Source organism: Homarus americanus, unplaced genomic scaffold, assembly GCF_018991925.1.
Source record: "Homarus americanus isolate GMGI-L3 unplaced genomic scaffold, GMGI_Hamer_2.0 scaffold53604, whole genome shotgun sequence".
NCBI lineage: Eukaryota > Metazoa > Arthropoda > Malacostraca > Decapoda > Nephropidae > Homarus > Homarus americanus.
The window spans coordinates 267,501-289,627 of NW_024742288.1; the positions used below are offsets into that span (position 1 = coordinate 267,501).

General features: G+C 40.8%; 1 protein-coding gene across 3 annotated transcripts in view; it reads left to right on the forward strand.

Annotated features, from left to right (window-relative positions):
- The window catches only part of LOC121876720, a 241,408-nt gene that overhangs the window by 14,339 nt on the left and 204,942 nt on the right, over positions 1-22,127 (forward strand). The window lies entirely within an intron of this gene.

A 22,127-nucleotide genomic window follows, 5' to 3' on the forward strand; every position in this document is an offset into this window, starting at 1 on the left:
TCACACTTCCTTTATTGACCTCCGCGGGAAATCTCGTTCCTACACAAGTCTTGGAAATATGAAGGTGTTTGTGAGTTAGCTTTTGTAAATATCAATGTGAGTTGGTGTTTGTGAATATGTAAGTAGGGGTTTGTGAGTTTGAATGTGTTTGTGAGAATGATGAATGTGAATATGATGGTGTTTGTGATTTGTGAATGTTCAGGCATTTGTGTGAATGCATATTTGTTTTCACGACAGAATATGCCTCTGATGAACTTGTTTGTAAGCGTGGGTGTGTGTGTGTGTGTGTGTTGTATACAAGAGAAGAGAGAGAAAAATGACCTTATCTGCGTATACAAAAACAATGCATACTGCCTTACAGGTTTTCGTGAAGATGGTGTGAATGTTTGTACAGCATTTACAACAGCGACGTTTGTGGTTGACCTCACTCATTGATAAGTGAGGTGAATAATGGTTGTTTTTTGTTATACAGTAGCACAAGTATTTACTCGATCTCCAGGAAATTATAAGGTAGTGTGTATACAGTTTTCTGAGACATTCTGTATGTTCCCTTGGTGATTATGCCAAGGAAAATAAACCATTGAAGTGTTAGGTATATAAAGCATTATGTTATTTTTTTCTGAGACACCCTGTAGAGAATGGATATCTAATCCCAAGAAAGCATTCAGAGGAGGATGACCAGACTAATCCCGGGCATTAGGAACCTTGAGTACAGAGACAGATTAAAGCAACTTAATTGGCACTCCTTCGAGACACGTAGAGTGAGGGGCAATATGATCGAGGTGTATAAATGGAAGTCAGGGTTAAACAATGGGTGATATAACAAAGGTACTCAAACTATTTAACCGGGAGCGAACTCGTAGCAATGGTTTTAAATTAGACAAATTTAGATTTAGGCGCGAGATAGGTAAACACCGGTTTGGAAATAGAGTAGTGGATGAGTGGAATAAGTTACCAAACATCATTAATTCGAACACGACGGGACGGATATATGAGCGATAGGGGTTGGGTGTAAACAGGACTGCCTATAGTATAAACCAATAGGCCCGCTGCAGTTTCCTTCATTCTTTATGTGTTCATGTTTTTAGAATCGCCTATTGTTGTGAGCCGCAGTGCACAAAACTCCGTCGTCTTATATATTTTTGTTTTCTTCTATTTATGCAAATGGTGATACCGAGAGAACCTTTTTGACGAGATTGTCGGTGTTTAGGTTTGAAGGGAGCGCCACACAAAAGACATCCACTCGTATAGGATTTTTTCTCAATAGTGGTGATGGTAATACTGGCCGCCCCTCCCCTTGCCTTCCCCTTCCTACCCTTGCCTCCCCAGCCCTCCACTTCTCTCCTGAACCTTACCCTTGCCTTGTTTACCCTCCCCTTTCACTCCCCTCCCCTTCCTACGCCAACCCTCCCCTTCCCTCCTCCCCGTCCTTCCCTCCTCCCCGTCCTTCCCTCCTCCCCATCCCTCCTCCCCAAACCTCCTCCCCATCCCTTCCTCCCCAAACTCTCCCCATCCCTCCTCCCCGTCCTTCCCTCCCCCATCCCTCCTCCCCGTCCTTCCTCCCCATTCCTCCCTCCCCAAACCTCCCATCCCCCCTCCCCAAACCCTCTCCATCCCCCCTCCATTTCCTTCCCCTACCCTCCTTTTTTTCCTCCCTCTATTCCCCTTCTCAACCCTCCCCTTCCTCCCCAACCCTCCTTGCCTCCCCAACCCCACCTTGCCTCCCCTTTTTCCTCAGCCCTTAACCTTTTCATATATATTGCAGTCTTTATGTTCGTAATATTACGCATAAGAGTCCCACATCCTTATGATCTCGCAGTACTTATATGTTAATACCCTGTAATAACCCCACTTATAGATAATTTCCTGCCACTTTTACATAGCCACACTACACTACAGCCCTACTTATAAAACTCCCGACTACTGACGTTAAGTAACACTACACTACAGCCCTACTTATAAAGCCCCGAGTACTGCCGTTAAGTAACACTACAGCTCTACCTATGAAACTCCCGACTACTGACGTTAAGTAACACTACAGCCCTACTTATAAAGCCCCCGACGACTAACGTTAAGTAACACTACAGCTCTACTTATAAAACTCCCACCTACTGACGTTAAGTAACACTACAGCTCTACTTATAAAGCCCCCGACGACTGACGTTAAGTAACACTACAGCTCTACTTATAAAACTCCCGACGACTGACATTAAGTATTACTACAGATATACTTATAAAACTTCCGAATACTGACGTTAAGTAAAACTACACTCAAGCAAGTGTGCGTGTGATCGTGGAGAGAGAGAGAGAGAGAGAGAGTCTCCCTCGTGTGTAGTGTAATAGTGAGGTAGTTTTACTCGACACAGTGCCAAGGAACGTAATTCAATCGGACCGTACCAAGTTACTCCTCAAAAGACTCGTGCTGCCTGTATGAAGAGACCCGCTTGGGAGGGGGGGGGGGTTTACCAATACTTGCCCAGCGTCCGGGGAATATTGAATATTTTGGTGCTCGTATTTTGTATCGGTTTGAGAACACGTAAAATAATTTGTGTGTGTAGTAACCAGCGTGTGTTATCAAGGAGGAGAAGGTGGGGGTAATTTTTTATTGTATTATTTTATTTTGATGGAGTGGGATTTTGTTTTCGAAGGGGGTAGGGATGTGTTGTGTTTTTAGGGGGTAGGGATGTGTTGTGTTTTTAGGGGGTAGGGATGTGTTGTGTTTTTAGGGGGTAGGGATGTGTTGTGTTTTTAGGGGTAGGGATGTTGTGGGGTAGGGATGTGTTGTGTTTTTAGGGGTAGGGATGTGTTGTGTTTTAGGGGGTGGGAGTGTGTTTTTGTTTTAAGGGAGGGGGTTGTATTTTTTTTTAGCCTGGCATTAACAGGTTTAACGAGACTTACGATTTTTTATTGTCTGGTTTCTGTTTACAAATGCTTAAATTATAAATATATACACTGTTAAGGGCACAATGTATTTCTGTAAGTCCCTCCTCTGTCTGTGTGTGACCTTACTCTGCCCAGATCGTTTGTCCTATAGTGACCTAACTTAGCAGGTGGGGGTAATGGCGCCCTTGAAGCGGTTTTAAGAGTGATAGGTCACGTGGGGGTTATAAAAAGTCCTCACCTTATACGCCCGCCAGTACCGTACTTACCAGCTCCAGGGTGCGCGAGGATCATGGTGGCTGGGAAACGTCTGAACTGTGGCAGTCAGCCCCAATTGTCGTACAGGATTGGGAAGCGAGTCGAGGTTGCCAGTAGTACGGCATCGCATTTAAGGGGGATAGAACGCAAACATGTGCCTCTCTATAAGACAATTATAAACGCTTGTGTTTCCTGTTTGGGTGTAGCTTTGGCTGATGCATTTTTAGCTGTGTTGAGTTAGTTCACTGTTTGTCTCTGGTTGCATGAAAGCTAGGCACTCCCGTTTCTATCACGTGATGATTAAACTTCCTGTTGATAACCTAGCCTAATGTAAATCAATATAACCTAACTTAACATAACCTAACCTAACCTAACTTAATCTAACCTAACTTAACATAATCTAATCTAACCTAACTTAACATAATCTAACCTAACCTAACCTAACTTAATCTAACCTAACTTAACCTAGCACACCATAATATAATCTAACATACCATAATTTAACCTAACCTAACCTAACCTAACCTAACGTGAAAGAAGCCGAAGTACCCACTCTTCAGAAGCTACAACCTCAACTACACCCATAAGCTACACCCAAAAGTTACACCCTCATCTACACACAAAAGTTACACCCTCATCTACACACAAAAGTTACACCCTCGGATACACCCAAAAGCTACACCCACAACATCCAGAAATTACACCCTCATCTACACCCAGAAACTACACCCACAATTACATCCAGAAACTACACCCTCAACTATATACAACTTAGCTGAGTTTTGTATGCTAAATCGGCAAATCCACAAATGTTATCTTTCCCCGTTGTTTTTCAGCCTCGTAAGTAAATATTGATATGAGTGTTTGTTGGCTTACCTGCTAGTGGGTCACGGTGTCCAGTTCCCCCCCCCCCTCCCTCTCTCTCTCTCTCTCGTATGTTTATGTGTATTCCCGTGTGTGTCTCGTGTATGTGTAAATGTTTTCTTTATAATTTGTGTGTTTGTAGTTATCCTGTCCCTGCTGCGAGGACAGTTGGGCATGGAGACGTAAATATAATAAGTATTGTAACAAGGAGGCAGTATTGTCGTTAGTCACGCTATGTAACTGCCTTGTTAAAAGAGTTCAGCAGAGGATGTGTGTGAAACTGTGGGTGTAACTAGAACAAGTCTGGGTGGGGGTTGGGAGGTGTAAATGGGTGTGTCTGGCTTCATCGTGGTTTAACTGTGTGTAACTACGTCGAATTACTCATAACTACGCCGTGTCCAGGTGTAAGTGGATGTTACTTTAGTGTATTCAGGTTCAACTGGGTCGATCATTTAATTGGATTGTTACCGGCCACCGACAGTGTGTAATGAGTCGTTAGTTAGTTCCCATGGGAGGCGATAATTGGTTAGTTGAAGGTCTCAATCGAGCGTATTTCCCTGTTTCTGCTTGTAATGTTGTCAGCTGGTGTCAGATGAGGTGTTGTTTGTGTCAGGTATATGTTGTCACCTGGTGTTAGACAAGGGTTTTCTAGGAGTCCGGCACTTACTGTTGTCAGCTGATGTTGTTCTTGTCAGCTTTGGTGTCAGCTGGTGTGTTCCCATTATTGTCAGCTGATGTTTGGTCTTGTCAGCTTGGATGTTGGTACTGTCAAGCGAGGTGTTTGTGTTCATAGAGAATCGAGGACTCCGATCACATGTAATTTACAGGCTTAACATCTGCAACATACACCTGTAATTAACTCTTTCAAGACTGATACCACAATCACATATCATTCACATCTCAGCATCGGCAAGAAACACCTGTAATTTACACACCTCAGGACTGTACAGTACAAGAACGTATTATTTACATCACAACACTTGCAGCCTACACCTGTAATTTACATCTTTAGAATCAACAGAAGTCACATCTAACCAGGTGACACACACACACACCTACACCTACCTATCCGTAATTAAAGTCCGGTAGGAGGTGGATAGAGGGTGAGGTGTGCCAGATAAGGAGGAGGCGGCGGCGGTGCGGGTGGCTGGACACGGCGAAGCAACGACTCAACTGCCTTGGAGCTTCGGGGATTCGCTCGTTTGAACTCGGCCAAGCTACTGTCCCGATGCTTGGCTGAACTCGCAGTGTAATTACGTATACTGAGGTAAACAAGCGTCCATGTTATTAAGGTCACATACTAGAGGTTAAGAAACACGGCGTTGAAGATTTGTTTTAGTGATAATTATTCGAAATTTTGAACCTGATTTTTTCCGAGATGATATATTTTTAAAACACCTTCGATGATCTTTTTGAAAATTCACGAGAAGAAAAAAAAATAATTGTTTTGCGTTAATGATGGTCTTCTGAGGCAAGTTTTGTTTATAGAGGAAAAACAATTGGACACTAATATCCGAGTAAGAAATATGTTGGTAATTTACATTTTCCTCTCGGACTTTTTTTTTATTTATTTTTTTCCCGTCTCGTACTTTATTGGGTTTATTTTTTGCCCCGGTGCGTTATTTTCTTCCCTTAATTTAACAGTCAATTGAAGGTCTTATTTGTATGGTACTGTGGAGCACCATTTGACTTGACTGATATGGAGTAAAATATTTTATTATGTGTGTGTGTGTGACAAATATTTTCTGGGTCTCTCTCTCTCTCTCTCTCTCTCTCTCAGAACATCATCATCTTTACCGACATAAAATCTTCATCATTTCCGTGTGGGAGGTTCTTGCCCCGTCACACATCCTGGAGTCACTTTTATATTACTTGAGGCATAACACAGTGTCTTTGTCTAACGTCAGTCTCTGTTAGTGGTGAGAAATGCGCTCGGTGGCAGTTCTGTGGTGTGTGTGTATGTGTGGGGGGGGGAGGTGAGTGTGTGTATGTGTGTCTTTATGTAAGTGTGTGTGTGTGTGTGGAGGAGGTTGTGTGTGTGTGTTAGAGAGAGAGAGAGGGAAAGAGGTAATTAGCGAGAGGGAGAGGGGGAAATAAAAGCAATTTCATGTGAATTAAAGTGTGAATTTTCTCTTAAAGGATTTTTGTTAAGTAGATCCTACGTTTTTGTACTTCACTCTGATGGTATTATTATTATTATTATTATTATTATTATTTCTATTTTTTTATTTTATTAGTTATTATTATTTAAATTTTTTATTATTATTATTACTATTACTATTATTATTATTATTATTATTATTATTATTATTACTATTACTATTATTTATTATTTATTGTTTATTATTATTTATTTTTATTATTATAATATGGATGGCGCTGAAATTTGTCTAATCATGCTAGAAAGCGCTTATAAACTCACAAAGTGCAAGATTGTCCAGACGGGAGAGATGAAACGTGTTGATAGCAGCGACACGGCGAGGCAAGGGTCAATAAGTACCTGACCTGTGACGGCGATTTTGAGGTCGTGTTGATGCTTTGGTGATACTGATTACAGAGAGAGAGAGAGAGAGAGAGAGAGAGAGAGCTTAAGTGGGTGTCTCGCTTGTCTTTCTTAGCTTAGATAGCACTATGAGAGAGACAGAGACAGACAGATAAACAGAGAGATAGACAGACCGATTATAGAGACAGATAGGTAGAGGCAGGCAGATAAACAGAGATAGATAGACAGACAGACAGACAGGCAGTATTACCCCCTTCACCCACCCCTAAGAAAACAGAAGAGCTTGTTTCGCCTTAGATTTTGGTGTAGTAGACGAGTTTTAATCATATTAGGCAGTTGCCCCCGTCTGTCACTCACTCAAACCTGGCACCATCAACACACCTATTGTCTTTTTTGTCCTACTCGCGTGTGTGTGTGTGTGCGTGCGTGTGTGTTTCTAAAGGTTAGGTACTCTCTCCCTCCCTCCCTCCCTCCTCCCTCCTCTCCCCCTTCCCTTTCTCCTCCTCCTCCTCCCCCCTCTCCCTCCTCCCTCCCTCCCTCCCCTCCCTCCCTCCCTCCCTCCCCTCTCTCTCCATCAAAAATATTATTCACCTCGCTATCTGGTGGTGGACAGGAGTTCCACCACTCACAGGCGGAATAAAATGGAATTCAAGGGAAAGGGCTTTACTGAATACTCTCCTGTTCTGGCGATATGAGGCTCTTTTAATGAATCCCTGAAGCGAGTGAAGCTTTCTTCATGAATCCCTGAAGCGAGTGAAGCTTTCTTCATGAATCCCTGAAGCGAGTGAAGCTTTCTTCATGAATCCCTGAAGCGAGTGAAGCTTTCTTCATGAATCCCTGAAGCGAGTGAAGCTTTCTTCATGAATCCCTGAAGCTAGTGAAGCTTTCTTCATGAATCCCTGAAGCGAGTGAAGCTTTTGATGTTATGAATAAAACCCCTTGTTGTAGTGAAGCTTTTTGTTGTGACTAGTGAAGCTTTTTGTTGCAGCTGGCGAAGCTTTTGTTGATATTAGTGATTTTTTTGTAATTAGTGAAGCGTTTTGTTGCTGTGTTGACCCTGTTTGAGGCCCCATAATAATTTTCTATAGTAATGTGAGTTTTTTAAATTATTATTATTATTATTATTATTATTGCTGCTGCTGTTATTATTTTTATAAAGAGCTCTTGTCATTATCATCATCATCATTATTATTACGTTAAATCAGCAACTGCAGATTCAACAATGACGTCATATGCACCCAACATTTGCAATATAACTGCTAATACTCTCAACAATATATGAGTTCTGCTAAGCTGATTCACCTTTGTGGCACACCTGTGAAAAAATATATTATATTGATATTACAATTTTAATTCTATCAACGAATCCTGCGAAGTGTAATCAGTGTAATGAAGGGATGTGATTGGTCAGGGTGATGGCCAATAGGATGCTTCCTTTGAATGGATCACCTCGACTGTTTCATTTGCGAGCTATATGACCTGTTTAGAAAATGGATTAATTAGTTGCAGTAAAGGTAAAAATTGTGGGAATTATTAGGAATGATGAAGTTGGAATGAGATTATTGGTTGGTTTATTTTTATTTAATAAATTTGTATTTTTTCACTTATGATTTTTTTTTAATTTTTTTATTTGATTTTGTCTTTATTTTTATTTATGAAATTTATATTTATTAAGAGTTTTTAGTTATGATTTTTTTTCTCTTGTTCTTCCACATCCACCAGAGAGAGAGAGAGAGAGAGAGAGAGAGAGAGAGAGAGAGAGGAATTGTTGGTGACTAATGGAATTACTAATTTAGTCTACGCACTTAAAAGGCCTTAGCTGTTGAGGCGTAGTAATGCATTATATCATCAGCGCTCCTCCATATTTTAGTGAGTGGAAGAAATCGCCATATTTCGGGTTTACATTTGGTCTATTTTTGGGTTGTATTTAGGGTCGTACTCAAGAGTGTTAACTTATTGTACTCAAGGAGTCAAGGGATGAGTCATCGTACTCTAGGGGGTTAACCTACACTCTGCGGGTTAGATAATTGTATTCAAGGGTTAAGTCATCGTACTCAAGGGATTAAGTCATCGTATTCTAGGGGTTAAATCATCGTACTCTAGGGGTTAAATCATCGTATTCTAGGGGGTTAAATAATAAATTGTACTCAAGGGGTTAATCATCGTACTCTAGGGGGTTAAATAATAAACTGTACTCAAGGGGTTAATCATCGTACTCAAGGGGGTTAAATAATCGTATTCAAGAGTCTTAATAACTAGTTAAAAAATGAAATTTAATTGAGTCCCGAGTTTGTAAATAAAGTTGAAATACAGTTGAAATGAAAAATAAAACAGCGGACGAACTTTTAATATGAAGAAAAATAAACAAAGCAGTTATGAGTTTTAAATGAAAATACGCAGGAGGGGAGTTTTAAATAATAATAATGGTACCGACGATAATAATAATAATAATAATGTAATAATAATAGTAATGTAATAATAATAATAGTAATGTAATAATAATAATAATAAAAATAATAATAATAATAATAATAATAATAATTCAAATAACCACAACAACAACAACCACCACATCCAAAACAACAAAAACGACAACCAGCAACCATTTCAACAACACCAACAACCACCACAACAACAAAACCAACAACCATTACAACACCAACCACAACATAAGGGGTTGTAGTGAGGGACGCAATACGCAGTTCACCTGATATACAGTGATAACGTATTTAATACCTGTAACAGATTTAGGTTGGGTTAGGTTAGGTTACGTTACGTTCTTGATATGTAACTTGGTCCCATATGGAGATAATTTTGTTTATTATTGATGGTAAGTGTGATAGCTGTTACTACTACTTCTGTTATTACTACAGGTACTTCTACTACTACTACGATACTTCTACAATACTCCTTCATACTATAACTACTACTGTTACTTTACACTACTACCACTATTACTACTACAGCTACTATCTCCAACTATTTCTACTACTACTACTACTACCACTACTACCATACTCCCACTGCTGCTACCATTACTACTATTTATTAACCTAAAATACAACCCCAGTCTAAATATTAATGCCCACAAAAAATCATTACTCGGGATATTTTTTCATACACTTGACTGCAGATAAAACAGCAAGGGAAGCGCTGCAGTAAACAGAATTAAATTATGAGTAAACCCACAACACTCTCTCTCTCTCTCTCTCTCTCTCTCTCTCTCTCTCTCTCTCTCTCAGTTTTTATCACCATTAGCGTCAATTTAATTATTTACGTTCAATGATGATGAAATGGCTATACTAAAGAAGCTTAGGAATTTATATTTGTTTTTAGGCTACAGGGTCTTTGCTGGATAATTTAAAGGGACCTTCCGGCTGCTGGTGGGGTAGGGTGGGGTTGGGGGAAATAACATTAACTAAGTCGTATTTCTTTCGACCGTCTCTGGGATTTTCTGAAATTCTCGCGGATCTTTTTTTTTATTATTTTAATCTATTTTATTTGTTTGTTTGTATTGTGTTTGTGTGTGTTTGTGTATAATGTATGTAGATATACACAGTTTGTTACACACACACACACAAAAAGATAGTGTATTTTTTTAACATACAGGAGAAGGACCCAGAGGCAGGAAAACGTCCACCCACTCCGTATACTGTAGAGAGAGAGAGAGCGCTATTGATAGTTGTGTAGCAGTTATGGTGAGGTGGGAGGTCATGGTACAGAGAAGCGACACACACACACACACACACACACACACACACACACACACACACACACACACACACACAGGAAATATATTATCAGTGTGTTGCATTTCGATATGTCATGAGCCGTGATAAAATGCAATGGTAGGGGGGTGGATCGTATGTCATTCATAACTGAGTATTTAACAAATATGTGTCAATATTAACAACGGGTGATATATCGTCGTTAGTAATATAGCGGGTGTTTAGTCTGGTTACAGTGATGTATTGCTGTTGCAGTTATTCAGTTACAGTGATGCAAGTACAGTTAGTTGGGTCATTTGTGAGGGATTTTATTACAGTGGAATAGCCATCTAACGGATTACCTGGAGAGGAAAGTCCGTTAGGTCGAGAGTCCGTTAGATATGAAACCTCCATCTAACGGACTGTATATATTCGCTAGATGGAGGCTTGACTGTATGTATCAGATTACTGTAATAAATAATAATTAAGTACTAGTACAAAGGTGTAACAGGTGTGTGTGTGTGTAATTAATAGCAGCGTTTACTCGACCCAATACACTTTCTTGTCTCAGTCAATGTACATTTTAGATAACACCATGATGACGTCACATATCCTCCTCTGTTACGGGTCTCATCTTGAAAAAAACCCCGATTCTCATCTCTTAATAATTTCATTTTAATTATAAACTTTTACTTTTTCATTTTCATTTCATTTCATGGTACCGTTTTCTAGAGCTCTCTCTCTCTCGTTTGTTCGTTCCCGGAGATATAAAGTATTATATTTTTACCAAAAAGTTTGCGTTCATAATTCCCGCGTGTTTGGTTCAACACATTTCTGCTTTCCAGTCAGAAGTTACTTAACTTTTGCGATTACGTTTGGCGAAGATTATATTTCACGAGAGAAATTTTTAGCTCCTTAGGTAAGAAATTTTTAGTTTCTTGGGAGAGGAAATTTTTAATTTGGGCAGGAAATTTTTAACATCGTGACTAGGAAAGTTTTAACATGAGGAAATTATTATCATGTTTACGAGTAAAATATTAACATCTTGACGAGGAAATTTTTATCTTGGGAGGAAAATGTTTAAAATCTTGACGAGGAAATTTTTAACACGAGGAAATTATTAACATGTTGACGAGGAAATTATAAACATATTTCCTCCCTAAGGTAATGACTGTCAGTTTACCTACGAGGGAGAGGATAGAGGTTAGGTTAAGATAGTTTAGGTTAAGTTAGGATAGTTTAGGTTAGGTTAGCTTTACGTTAGTTTGATTAGCATTAGGTTAATCTAGGTTAGTATTAGGTTAACTAGTGCTAAGTTATATTAGCGTTAGGTTAGTTTAGATTAGCGTTAGTTTAGTTTTAGTGTTAAGTTAAATTTGGTTAGGTTAGGTTAGATTAGCGTTAGTTTGTGTTAAGTTAACTTTGGTTAGTGTTGGATTAGGATATAGGTTAGCTTAATTTTTGTTAGTGTTAGGTTACGTTAGGTTAGGTTAGTTTATTTTAGTCTAGGTTATCGTTAGAACAGTTAATCCTAAGGTAACACAAGTTTGGGGACGGAGGGGTGATTCTTCAGGTGTTTCCAGGACAGGTGAGCGTGACGCATTACCTGGAATAGTGTGTCAACAATCTCATTTATTATGGCCATGATTTATTGCTTCAACCTTATGGAAATTGGCGTAATTGTATGAGGACATTTACAAAAGGAAAGATAGATAGATAGAGATATTTATACATAGAGAGAGAGAGAGAGAGAGCGAGAGAGAGAGAGAGGTGTACAGTGTAACGCGGCCACAAACGCTGGTGTTCACTTTACATAAAATAATTGGTCCTTCCTCCTGGGACTCGTGTACGTGCTTCCCTCGTCGTTACTGTGATGTATGTTCGTGTGCGTGTATATGTGTTTTTATGAGACTACATATATGTAAGTGTGTGTCCGTAAATCTACGTCCGTGCACCTGTGTTCTTATACGAAAATGTGTATGTATGTATTTATGTTTCTATGTGTGTTTGTGTGTGTACGTATGTATGGATATATGTAAACGCACAAATGCCTACATTCGAGTTTTTTCGTGTAATTCTTTAGTTCCTAAAAAAAATTACATCGCCAGAAGTTAAAGACTAAACGTTTGTCTGACGCAATCATTCGCCAGATATTGTTGACTACTCGCACTGTCGATATTTATACGGTAGGAACTTGACAGTATGACCGCCAGACGTTGTTGATTGCTCTCACTGGCGTTATTTTTACGGTAGGGACGTGAGAGTTGCCGCCAGACGCCAGTACCGGAGGAATTCTCTAAATGTCAATATGTATTAGTTATAGCCTTGGCCAGCTGACTCCTGTAGTACCCAACTCTCGCCGCTTTCACCACCATCAGGAAGGGAGGGAGGGGACCTGTTCCTGGCTTCCTTGTTGATGCCATACGGTTTTGGTTACTTGTGTGTGTGTGTGTGTGTGTGTAAGAGGAGATGTGTGTTTTGGGGTGTGTGGGATGTGTATGTTTTGGGGAGTGTGTGTGGGTATGTCGGTGTGTGTGTGTGTGTGTGTGTCGAAAAATTCGTGTAGTGCCAATAATGATACCATGAACTCTGACCAGAACGCCCCGCCCGGAAACACCCATCCCCTCCTTGCCCCACCCCACCACGCCTTGCCCCCCCCGCCACGCCTTGCCCCACCCCGCCACGCCTTGCCCCACCCCGCCACATATCGCCCCGCCACACCCAGCCCCGCTTCAGGACAATAAGCGTAGGCAAATAACACAAAACACCTGTTCATTGAATTTACGATTCCAAGGCGCGGAATCACTAAGGTTGTTAGTTATTTTTGGGCCCCGTTTACTTAGTCTAAATTCTCGCCTTTTCTGACCTAACGGATGGATGTATCGTCGAGCGTAATAGATGTTTAGTTGGATCACCTGAAGATTAAGCACCAAAATTTTTCACCTCCTGACCAAAAATCTTCACGTTACCTGAGTGGACGAAGGGTGGCAGAGGCGTGTTTTAAGACTTCAAACTACTCGGTGCAATTTTCTTAAAGGTCCCTGCTATAATTACGAGCAAAATCAGCTTTACTTTTCACTATTGAACTAAACACGATCACAACACACACTTTTAAATCCTTCTGCATCAATTTTTTTTTTCATTACTTTGAGGGGAGTGTCGGTGAGTTGCACAGATTGCACTTATGTTAAACTCACCTCTAGGGGTTGGTAAGGTTAGATTAAGGTAGGTTATTTTAGAGTAGATTGGGTTAAAGTAGATTAGTTTAAGTTAGGTTAGTTTATGGTTAAGTTAGAATAAGTTAGCTTAAGTTAAGTTAGATTAGGTTGTGTTAAATTAAAGTAAGTTAGGTTGGATTAGGTTAACCTTAGGGTGGTTAATCTTGGGTGGTGGGGAGGGGGTAGGGTATAACTTCAAGTGATCTATTTTTCCCTTAATTGAAAACACGACACAACACTACGCGACAAAAAAAAAAAAAGGTTCTTGAAGGTAAAACTATCCCCCTCTCCTAACTTGTGATGTGAGAACTTCTGTGATAGACACACTGTAGTTACGACACACAGATGGATTTTCAGAGGGTAGAGTGTGTGTTCTGTGTGTGTTGCTGTGGTGTGTGTGTGTGTGTGTGTGTGTGCCGGAAACATGTACATCTTCGTATTATTTCGCCGGCAGCAGTAAAGGAAGGGCGTAGAAATTGTGCTGCAGATTGTTGATGCGACTTGTTGTGTGAGGAACTTTACCAATTTGCAGAGGGCGGTAATGGTGGTGAGTAACGCAATTTGGTCAGGGATGTTGCGTAGGAGAAAGAGAGAGATATTCTTTTTTATTCTTCTCTTTTTTCTCTTCCTTCTCTTTCTCTTCTCTCTCTTTATCTTCTCTTCTCTTTCTCTCTTCTCGCTCTCTCTTTTCTCTCTCTTCTCTCCTTTCTCTTCTCTCCTTTCTCTTCAACCCTTTCCTCTCTATTCTCTTTTTGGTCTCTCTCTCTCTCTCTCTCTCTCTCTCTCTTCATAATCAACACCACCAATGCCAATTATCCAGGCCTCTAATCACCAAATAGGTCATTAATTAAACCAAACAAGTGGATCAACAACTGTGCTAATAACCTACTTAACACACACACACCTGTTTGTGTCTGTCTGTCCGTCCGCACCTTCCTAATCACCCCCCCCCTTCCATCATTGCTAGTTACCCAGTCGTCTAATCACCAATTAAGCTGTTAATTAAGTCACGCTCGTGTATCAACAACTCGTAATGTCGTTTGGTGCGTTGATCACATTGTCTTGGTAGTTGACGACTTGTGGTGCTGAGACGTAATTCACATTCTGGTTTAATTAAGTCGTGTGTGTGTGTGTGTGTGTGTGTGTGTGTGTGTAAGATGGAGGGTTAGCTTGTGGCCATACTTGGTTAGGTTTATTATTATGGTGGCGACAGTGTAGTAGTGTTTACCATATCCCACCTGACCACCACCACATCCCTCTTTACCACCACACTACTACCACATCCCCTTCCACCACCATACTTACTACCACATCCCTCTTAACCACCATCACACTTACTACCACATCCCACTTTACCACATCCCCTTCCACCATCACACTTACTACCACATCCCCATCCTCCGCCACACTTACTACCACATCCCACCACGTCCCTCTCCACCACCACACTTCCTACCACAGTCCCACTCAACATCACTTTTCCAGTACATCTCTCCACCCCTCTCCCACTCACTGTTAAGCCTAACCACACTCACTTTTTCCCATACTACCCCACTCGGAGCCCCACCCAACAAAGTCACATTCCACACAAGCAGCCAGACTGTGGTATGTGGTAAACACCCCCTCCTCCTCCTCCTCCTCACTACCACCCCCCCCTTCATCCACACTACCACCCCCCTCTTCATCCACATTATCACCTCCTCCCACCACCACCACTCAACCCCCGACAACCCCCACCACCACTAATCTGACAACCCCCACCACCACCCAACCCCCTGCCAACCCCCCACCCCTTTCATCCACACCACCACCCTCTCTCACTAAACCAATTTGCAATATCTGCCAAAATCCAATTCTCTCTCCCGCTCATTGAACGTATTCATTATGGAAGACTTTGGCATTACGAACACCAAAATTGGAACGAAAGTCGCGTTTATCAGAAGTATATAATTGGCAGTTCTGTTGAGGTAAGGAATAATAGTGATTATAGGAGGTCGTATAAACTTCTACCCGGGCCACTTTTACCGAGTTAGGAGGGTGTAAAGGCCGCAGTAGAGGTTAATTCACTGGAAAGATAGAAATGGTAGAGTTTTGTGAGGGTTAGGCTAGGCTAGGTTAGAGGAATGATTTTCGTGATTATAGGGAATTGTAGTTAACTTTCTACTGGGTTTAGGTTAGAGGAATGATCGTCGTGATTATAGGGAATTATAGTTAACTTTCTACTGGAGTTATTGGTTTTGGAGTTATGTGAATTATCATATCTTTTTGGTATAATTTTATCTAGTTATACCTGCAGACGTTTTGATCTTATAGGTGTTGTCAAGTTATACGCAGAGGATAAATTAATTGTCCTTTGAGAGTTTCTACCTGTATAACTTACCTGGGATCACCTGAACATTCAATCTCTTCTACCCACTTTGTCTCACCTCACGAGTAAGCATCCTGACGTTACCTACCTTTGGGCATTAGCTTAGGGTAGGTTGGACTTGGTTAGGTCAGGTTGGACTTGGTTAGGTTAGATTGGACTTGGTTATGGTGGGTTAGGGTAGTTTAGTTTAGGTTAGGTTGGACAAGGTTAGGTTAGGTTGGACGAGGTTAGGGTAGTTTAGGTTGGCCAAGGTTAGTTCAGATTAGGTTTGGGTGATTAATCTTCAGGTGATTCTTTACTATATGATATATTGGAAAAAGGTGATGAAGAATTAAGTCACTGTACGGGATAAGCCGCCCTCAGGAAAAAATAACCCAGTACAGCTCAGATCGAACCCAACCCAAGCCATCCCAACCTCATCAACAGCGAGGTCAACAGACACGGACGCTGGTCTCACAACACACACACACACACACACACAGGAATATTTTTAAGTTTACAAGTCAGTCCAGTTTAGTATCATTATGCTCATATAGAAGCATAAAGTGTCCGCGTATCATTGACCAGGTTTCATTAATACTGTATTCAAAAGTAACTAAGTACAGCCAGGTAGTAAAATTCACGAGACTGGAACGTTTGCACAGTAATATTAGTAAATGGTGTCGGTGTGTGGTGTTAAGGCTGTTTTGATGTGGTGAAGATAGTGTGGGTGTGGAGTATAGTGTGGTTTAGTCATCGTAGGGAACGTGGTGTGGTGAGAGTGGTTATGGTGTGGGAATGGTGTGGTGTAGTGAGGATGGTGAAAGTGGTGCCGGCAATCACCAAGAAGCGATTGATAACTGGATAATCCCATCACACACACACATTATACTTTTTAGTTCAGTATAATATGTTTTTTGTCGTTTATATCTGAAGCCTTAACAAGTTATATTGCGGGGCTGTGGGAGGCAAAAGTACACACACACACACACACCTCTCTCTCTCTCTCTCTCTCTCTCTCTCTCTCTCTCTCTCTCTCTCTCTCCTTTAACAGTTGCGGTGTGCTATGGTGTTCCCCGTTCACAACACCAAGGCCTCACAATACTGTATCTACTAGTGTAAATATATCAATACATTGTTGATACAAGGATTTTACAACATAAGGCGGGAAGGTCATATGTTTGTATATAATCTGTCAGGTTGTCAACTTTTAATCCGTGTTTGAAAAGTGGATGTCTAGGTTCGTTTACATTGTGGGTCAAATGCGTGTATACAAATGCTCAGAGACACATAAATCAACCAGTGTGTTTACATTGGGACAGTTTCCGTAGATACAAATGCTCAGAGACACATAAATCAACCAGTGTGTTTACATTGGGGCAGTTTCCGTAGATACAAATGCTCAGACACACATAAATCAACCAGTGTGTTTACATTGGGACAGTTTCCGTAGATACAAATGCTCAGAGACACATAAATCAACCAGTGTGTTTACATTGGGACAGTTTCCGTAGATACAAATGCTCAGAGACACATAAATCAACCAGTGTGTTTACATTGGGACAGTTTCCGTAGATACAAATGCTCAGAGACACATAAATCAACCAGTGTGTTTACATTGGGACAGTTTCCGTAGATACAAATGCTCAGAGACACATAAATCAACCAGTGTGTTTACATTGGGACAGTTTCCGTAGATACAAATGCTCAGAGACGCTCAGATTAATCAGTCTGTTTACATTGTGGGTAATATGTACAAATTACAAGCGCTCAGAAGTAGACGAATCAGTAACCTTAAAAAATAAAAAAATATAATAAAAAATTAGGTATGTTGATGAGACATGCCGGAGTAAATAGGATTTTCTATTATGACGCTAATGTTGAGGCGCAATACACCCTCTGTTGGTGAACTACTGAACTAAACCAAAGGGGGATTACTATCTGGAAAGACTAATGACAAGGATGATCTAGGAGAGATTTATAGACACGATACAGTGAAACCACCTCTGTTTAACGGTCTATACAGAGAGAGGAAAGTCCATTATATCGGTGGTTTGTTAGATATGAAACCTTATTTTAACGAACTATATGGAGAGGAAAGACCATTATATCGAGGGTCCGTTAGATGTGAAATTTCCTAACGAACTATATTGAGAGGAAAGACCATTATATCAAGGTGTCTGTTAGATGTGAAATTTCCATCTTACGAACTGTATTGGGATGAAAGACCATTATATCGAAGGCCCGTTAGATGTGAAACCCCCTTCTTAAGGATTGTATATAGAGAGAAGTCCGTTATATGGAGGGTTCATTGACATGGTAGAACAGATACACATTTATTTATTTATTTTTTTATTTACATATTTTTTTTTGTACGGGGATTAGCCCACCAGGATACAGGTCACTGACCTACATCGGGGCCTGGGGGGTGAAAATGTAATAACAACAATAATAATAATAACAATAATAATAATGCATAGTAAATAAAATTTTTAATGAAAAATACAAAATTGAAAATAAAATAATAAAAGGATAATGGTAATAATAATAATAACACTGTAATAATATTAATAATAATAACAATATAGAACCATAAAGAAATACGAAAAAAGATCAAAAGTGAGAAACAATATATGTATGTTGTGTTGTCAATAGTATGAGAAACAATTGAGACCCTGCAATTGTGTGTAAATGAGGCAGAAAGTCAGATCGGCAACCTGTGATGCCATATGGCAGCAGGGTCTACCATTAGACAATACATTATGCTTCCAATATCTTCCCAGGCGGTAGTACCTCCCTGTTTGGTAGCTGCCTGCTACCTGCAATAGGATTCATAAAGGGACCCCATAAGACTGAAATTATGGGAAGGTGGGTGTGAGATTTTCCCTTGAGGGTCAGAGTTATACTTGTGTGATTAGGTTAGGTTAGGTAAGGCTAGGTTAGGTGAGGTGATTCTTGGTACCTCTGTGGTATATTAATATTATGGTGGTGCTGTAGTGTTGGTTGTGGTACTGGTATTGTGTTGGTTGTGGTGCTGGTATTGTGTTGGTTGTGGTGCTGGGATTGTGTTGGTTGTGGTGTTGGTATTATTGTGTTGTTTGTGGTGCTGGTATTATTGTGTTGGTTGTGGTGCCGGGATTGTGTTGGTTGTGGTGCTGCAGTGTTGTTTGTGGTGCTGGTAACATTATTGGATTGGTTGTGGTACTGCAGTGTTGGTTGTGGTGCTGATAACATTATTGTGTTGGTGGTATTATTGCGTTGCTTGTGGTGCTGGTAACATTATTATGGTGCTACAGTGTTGATTTACGAACGAACCACTAACAACCAGGTATTGTACTCTCTGGTTCTCTTGCTGTCGAGGAACCACACACCACACTGGCGAGGAATCCTGATATAATTACCCGTTAAGAATGTTGCCACATGACCTCCCGAGCTGTATCACCGCTGGGGCTGTGAGTGCATTAGTGTTTCCTCAAATAGCACACACACTGACCACCCAGACACGCGAGGGCCCAGAAACAGGACCACAAAACACTAGAGCTCATTCAAGATATCTTAAAGAAAACCACTAACAAAATCTTAAATTGGAGACTACGTAAATGTGTAATTCCCAGAAAAACGACTGTAGGATGTATGTGAGACGCCTTCGCATGCCTAGAATACTCGATATTTCCGGGTTAACTTATTCCAAACAGCACAAAATTATCATATATATATATATATATATATATATATATATATATATATATATATATATATATATATATATATATATATATATATATATATATATATATATATATATATATATATATATATATATACACACACGAAAACTCACAGATAAAAATTTTCCTGAACGCGCGGAGGGAAAAAAATATGTCCTGAAAACGCCAGAAGCCCACGAAAACATTTTGAAATATAATTCATAACTCACAAAATATGCCCTGAAAAATGGCAGAAACACAATAACAACAAAAAATCCCCTGTTAAATGTCCCCGAAGTAGAAAACACAGTAAAATCCACCCCAGAACAACACAAACACAGTGAAGGTAAAAGAATGAAAGTGCAAAATGTAGGAGAACATCGCCCTTCGCCTAGCATGTCCCGGACGCCAATAAAACCTTAAATCACGGGCCTGGCTTGGGACGTTCACGGCACCACACATGCTTCATTCATTATCACGGGTGACCTTTACCTGCTGTGATGGCGGAAGCTTCTGATGGTGTGGAGGGAAGCTCGTGATGAAAACTTGAAGTGTAGGAAAGGTGAGGAAGACGTTATTCTGGATGGTCTGTGTGGTGGGGGTGGGGGAGAAACGGAGAATGTGTCTGACGGTGTTGGCCGTGTGGGAAGAGTGGAGAAATGGGTGAGGGTCGTCTCGTGTGTGGGGTGTGCCAGGGTTCGGATGGTAGGAGTGCCTCGTATAGGTGGCACAACATTATCTAGATGCGATATCCGAGTCGGGAGATGTACCCCATTGTAGTTAACGTCCCAGCCTGGTATCATTGCTGTACGATAGTTTGGGACAAGGCAACTGGCAGAAGTCTGAAGCGCCCCCTCCCTCGTCCTCTGCGCCGCCCTCACTTAACTCGTTGGTTATAACAGCCTGGCGGGAGTATGACCTACTTCATATTTTTAATTTATCCCCTTAAATGTCACTCCGTATTGTCAACTGCATGGGAATAGCCCTTGGGGGGAGGAGGAGGAGGAGGAGGTCCACGGCTTTTAGGAGCATTCAGTTCGACAGAGACGCTAATGTGAACTATTATTATTATTATTATTATTATTATTATTATTATTATTGGCAGTATGAATATTAATAATAGTAGTAAGTTATAGTAATCATAATAGTAGCAGCAGTAGTAGTAGTAAATGGTAAAAATAGCACTACTGTTTGATTTGGGATTTTCTTCAAGCGAATGAGAAAGACAAATGGACACAGGGTGAACGCAGAGCTGTCAGGTGATAAGGTGTAGTAAGAAAAATTTAGTTCTATTTTGTGAATGAGCCGACGGGACCACGGCTGAGGTAATAATGTACTCAGAGTTAAGTTATTACACGATCGTTTGATGTGGGCCAAGTTCACGACGTCGACACCTAATGTGGAGGGAGGAGGAAAGGAGGAGATGAGACACAGGGTAGGAGGAGGAGGAGGCATAGACACAGGGTATGAAGGGGTAGGAGGAGGCAAGACACGGGGTAGGAGGAGACAGGATGAGGAGGCGACACACGGGGTAGGAGGAGACGGGATGGGGAGGCGACACACGGGGTAGGAGGAGACGGGATGGGGAGGCGACACACGGGGTAGGAGGAGACGGGATGGGGAGGCGACACACGGGATGGGGAGGCGACACGGGGTAGGAGGACGGAGGAGGGGGGCGACACACGGGGTAGGGAGGACGGAGGAGGGGCGACACACGGGGTAGGAGGACGGAGGAGGGGGTGACACACGGGGTAGGAAACAAAAGTGATAAATAAAAAAAAAAATTGGTAGATTGTCGTTGATGGTGATTGATGTTTACTTCCTGTTAAGGGTGATTGATGTTTGTTATTGAGGTTTGATCCTTTGAAGGTGATTGATGTTTGTTATTGATGTTTGATCCTTTGAAGGTGGTAATTGTTGATTGATCCTTTGAATGTGATTAATTTTATTGTTATATTAATATTAAGAGTTATTGTCCATTGATGGGGTATTGTCCAGTGGCTACAATACCTTAGCTTTTGGACGACAGTTATTATAGGTATTAATTGAACAACCCTGAGATAAATACCTTACCTCACCTCACCTCACCTCACCTTACCTTACCTCACCTCACCTTACCTCACCTTACCTTACCTCACCTCACCTTACCTCACCTTACCTTACCATACCTCACCTTACCTCACCTCACCTCACCATACCAGCATCTCAATCATATGTATGTATAATGTAATAGAGACGCCACAATAAAACGCCTATGCCTTTGAACTTCTTCCATATTGTAGGTGAACGATCCATCAGGCTTCACGGGTAATAATAATTTAGTCATTTATCTGTGTTTCGTATTTTTCCATTAGTGATCAATCGTCTTTTTTTTTTGATGGAGGAGAGGGAATTTGCCAGCGAGTGAGGGTGAAAATTTTAGTGATGTTATTATACTGTTTGCGTGTGTGTGTCGTTATTTAGACTATTTATTATATATTTCCCCTTATAATAACAGGTGCGAATAATACTGTATAGTCTTTTTATGGCCGATTAGTTGATGTGGTATAAACAATGTTCAATTTCTCATCGTTTCGTAATTTGAACAGGTGAGGGTAATTAACCACTCACCTGATAACAGAGGTGTATAATGCCATCAGGTAA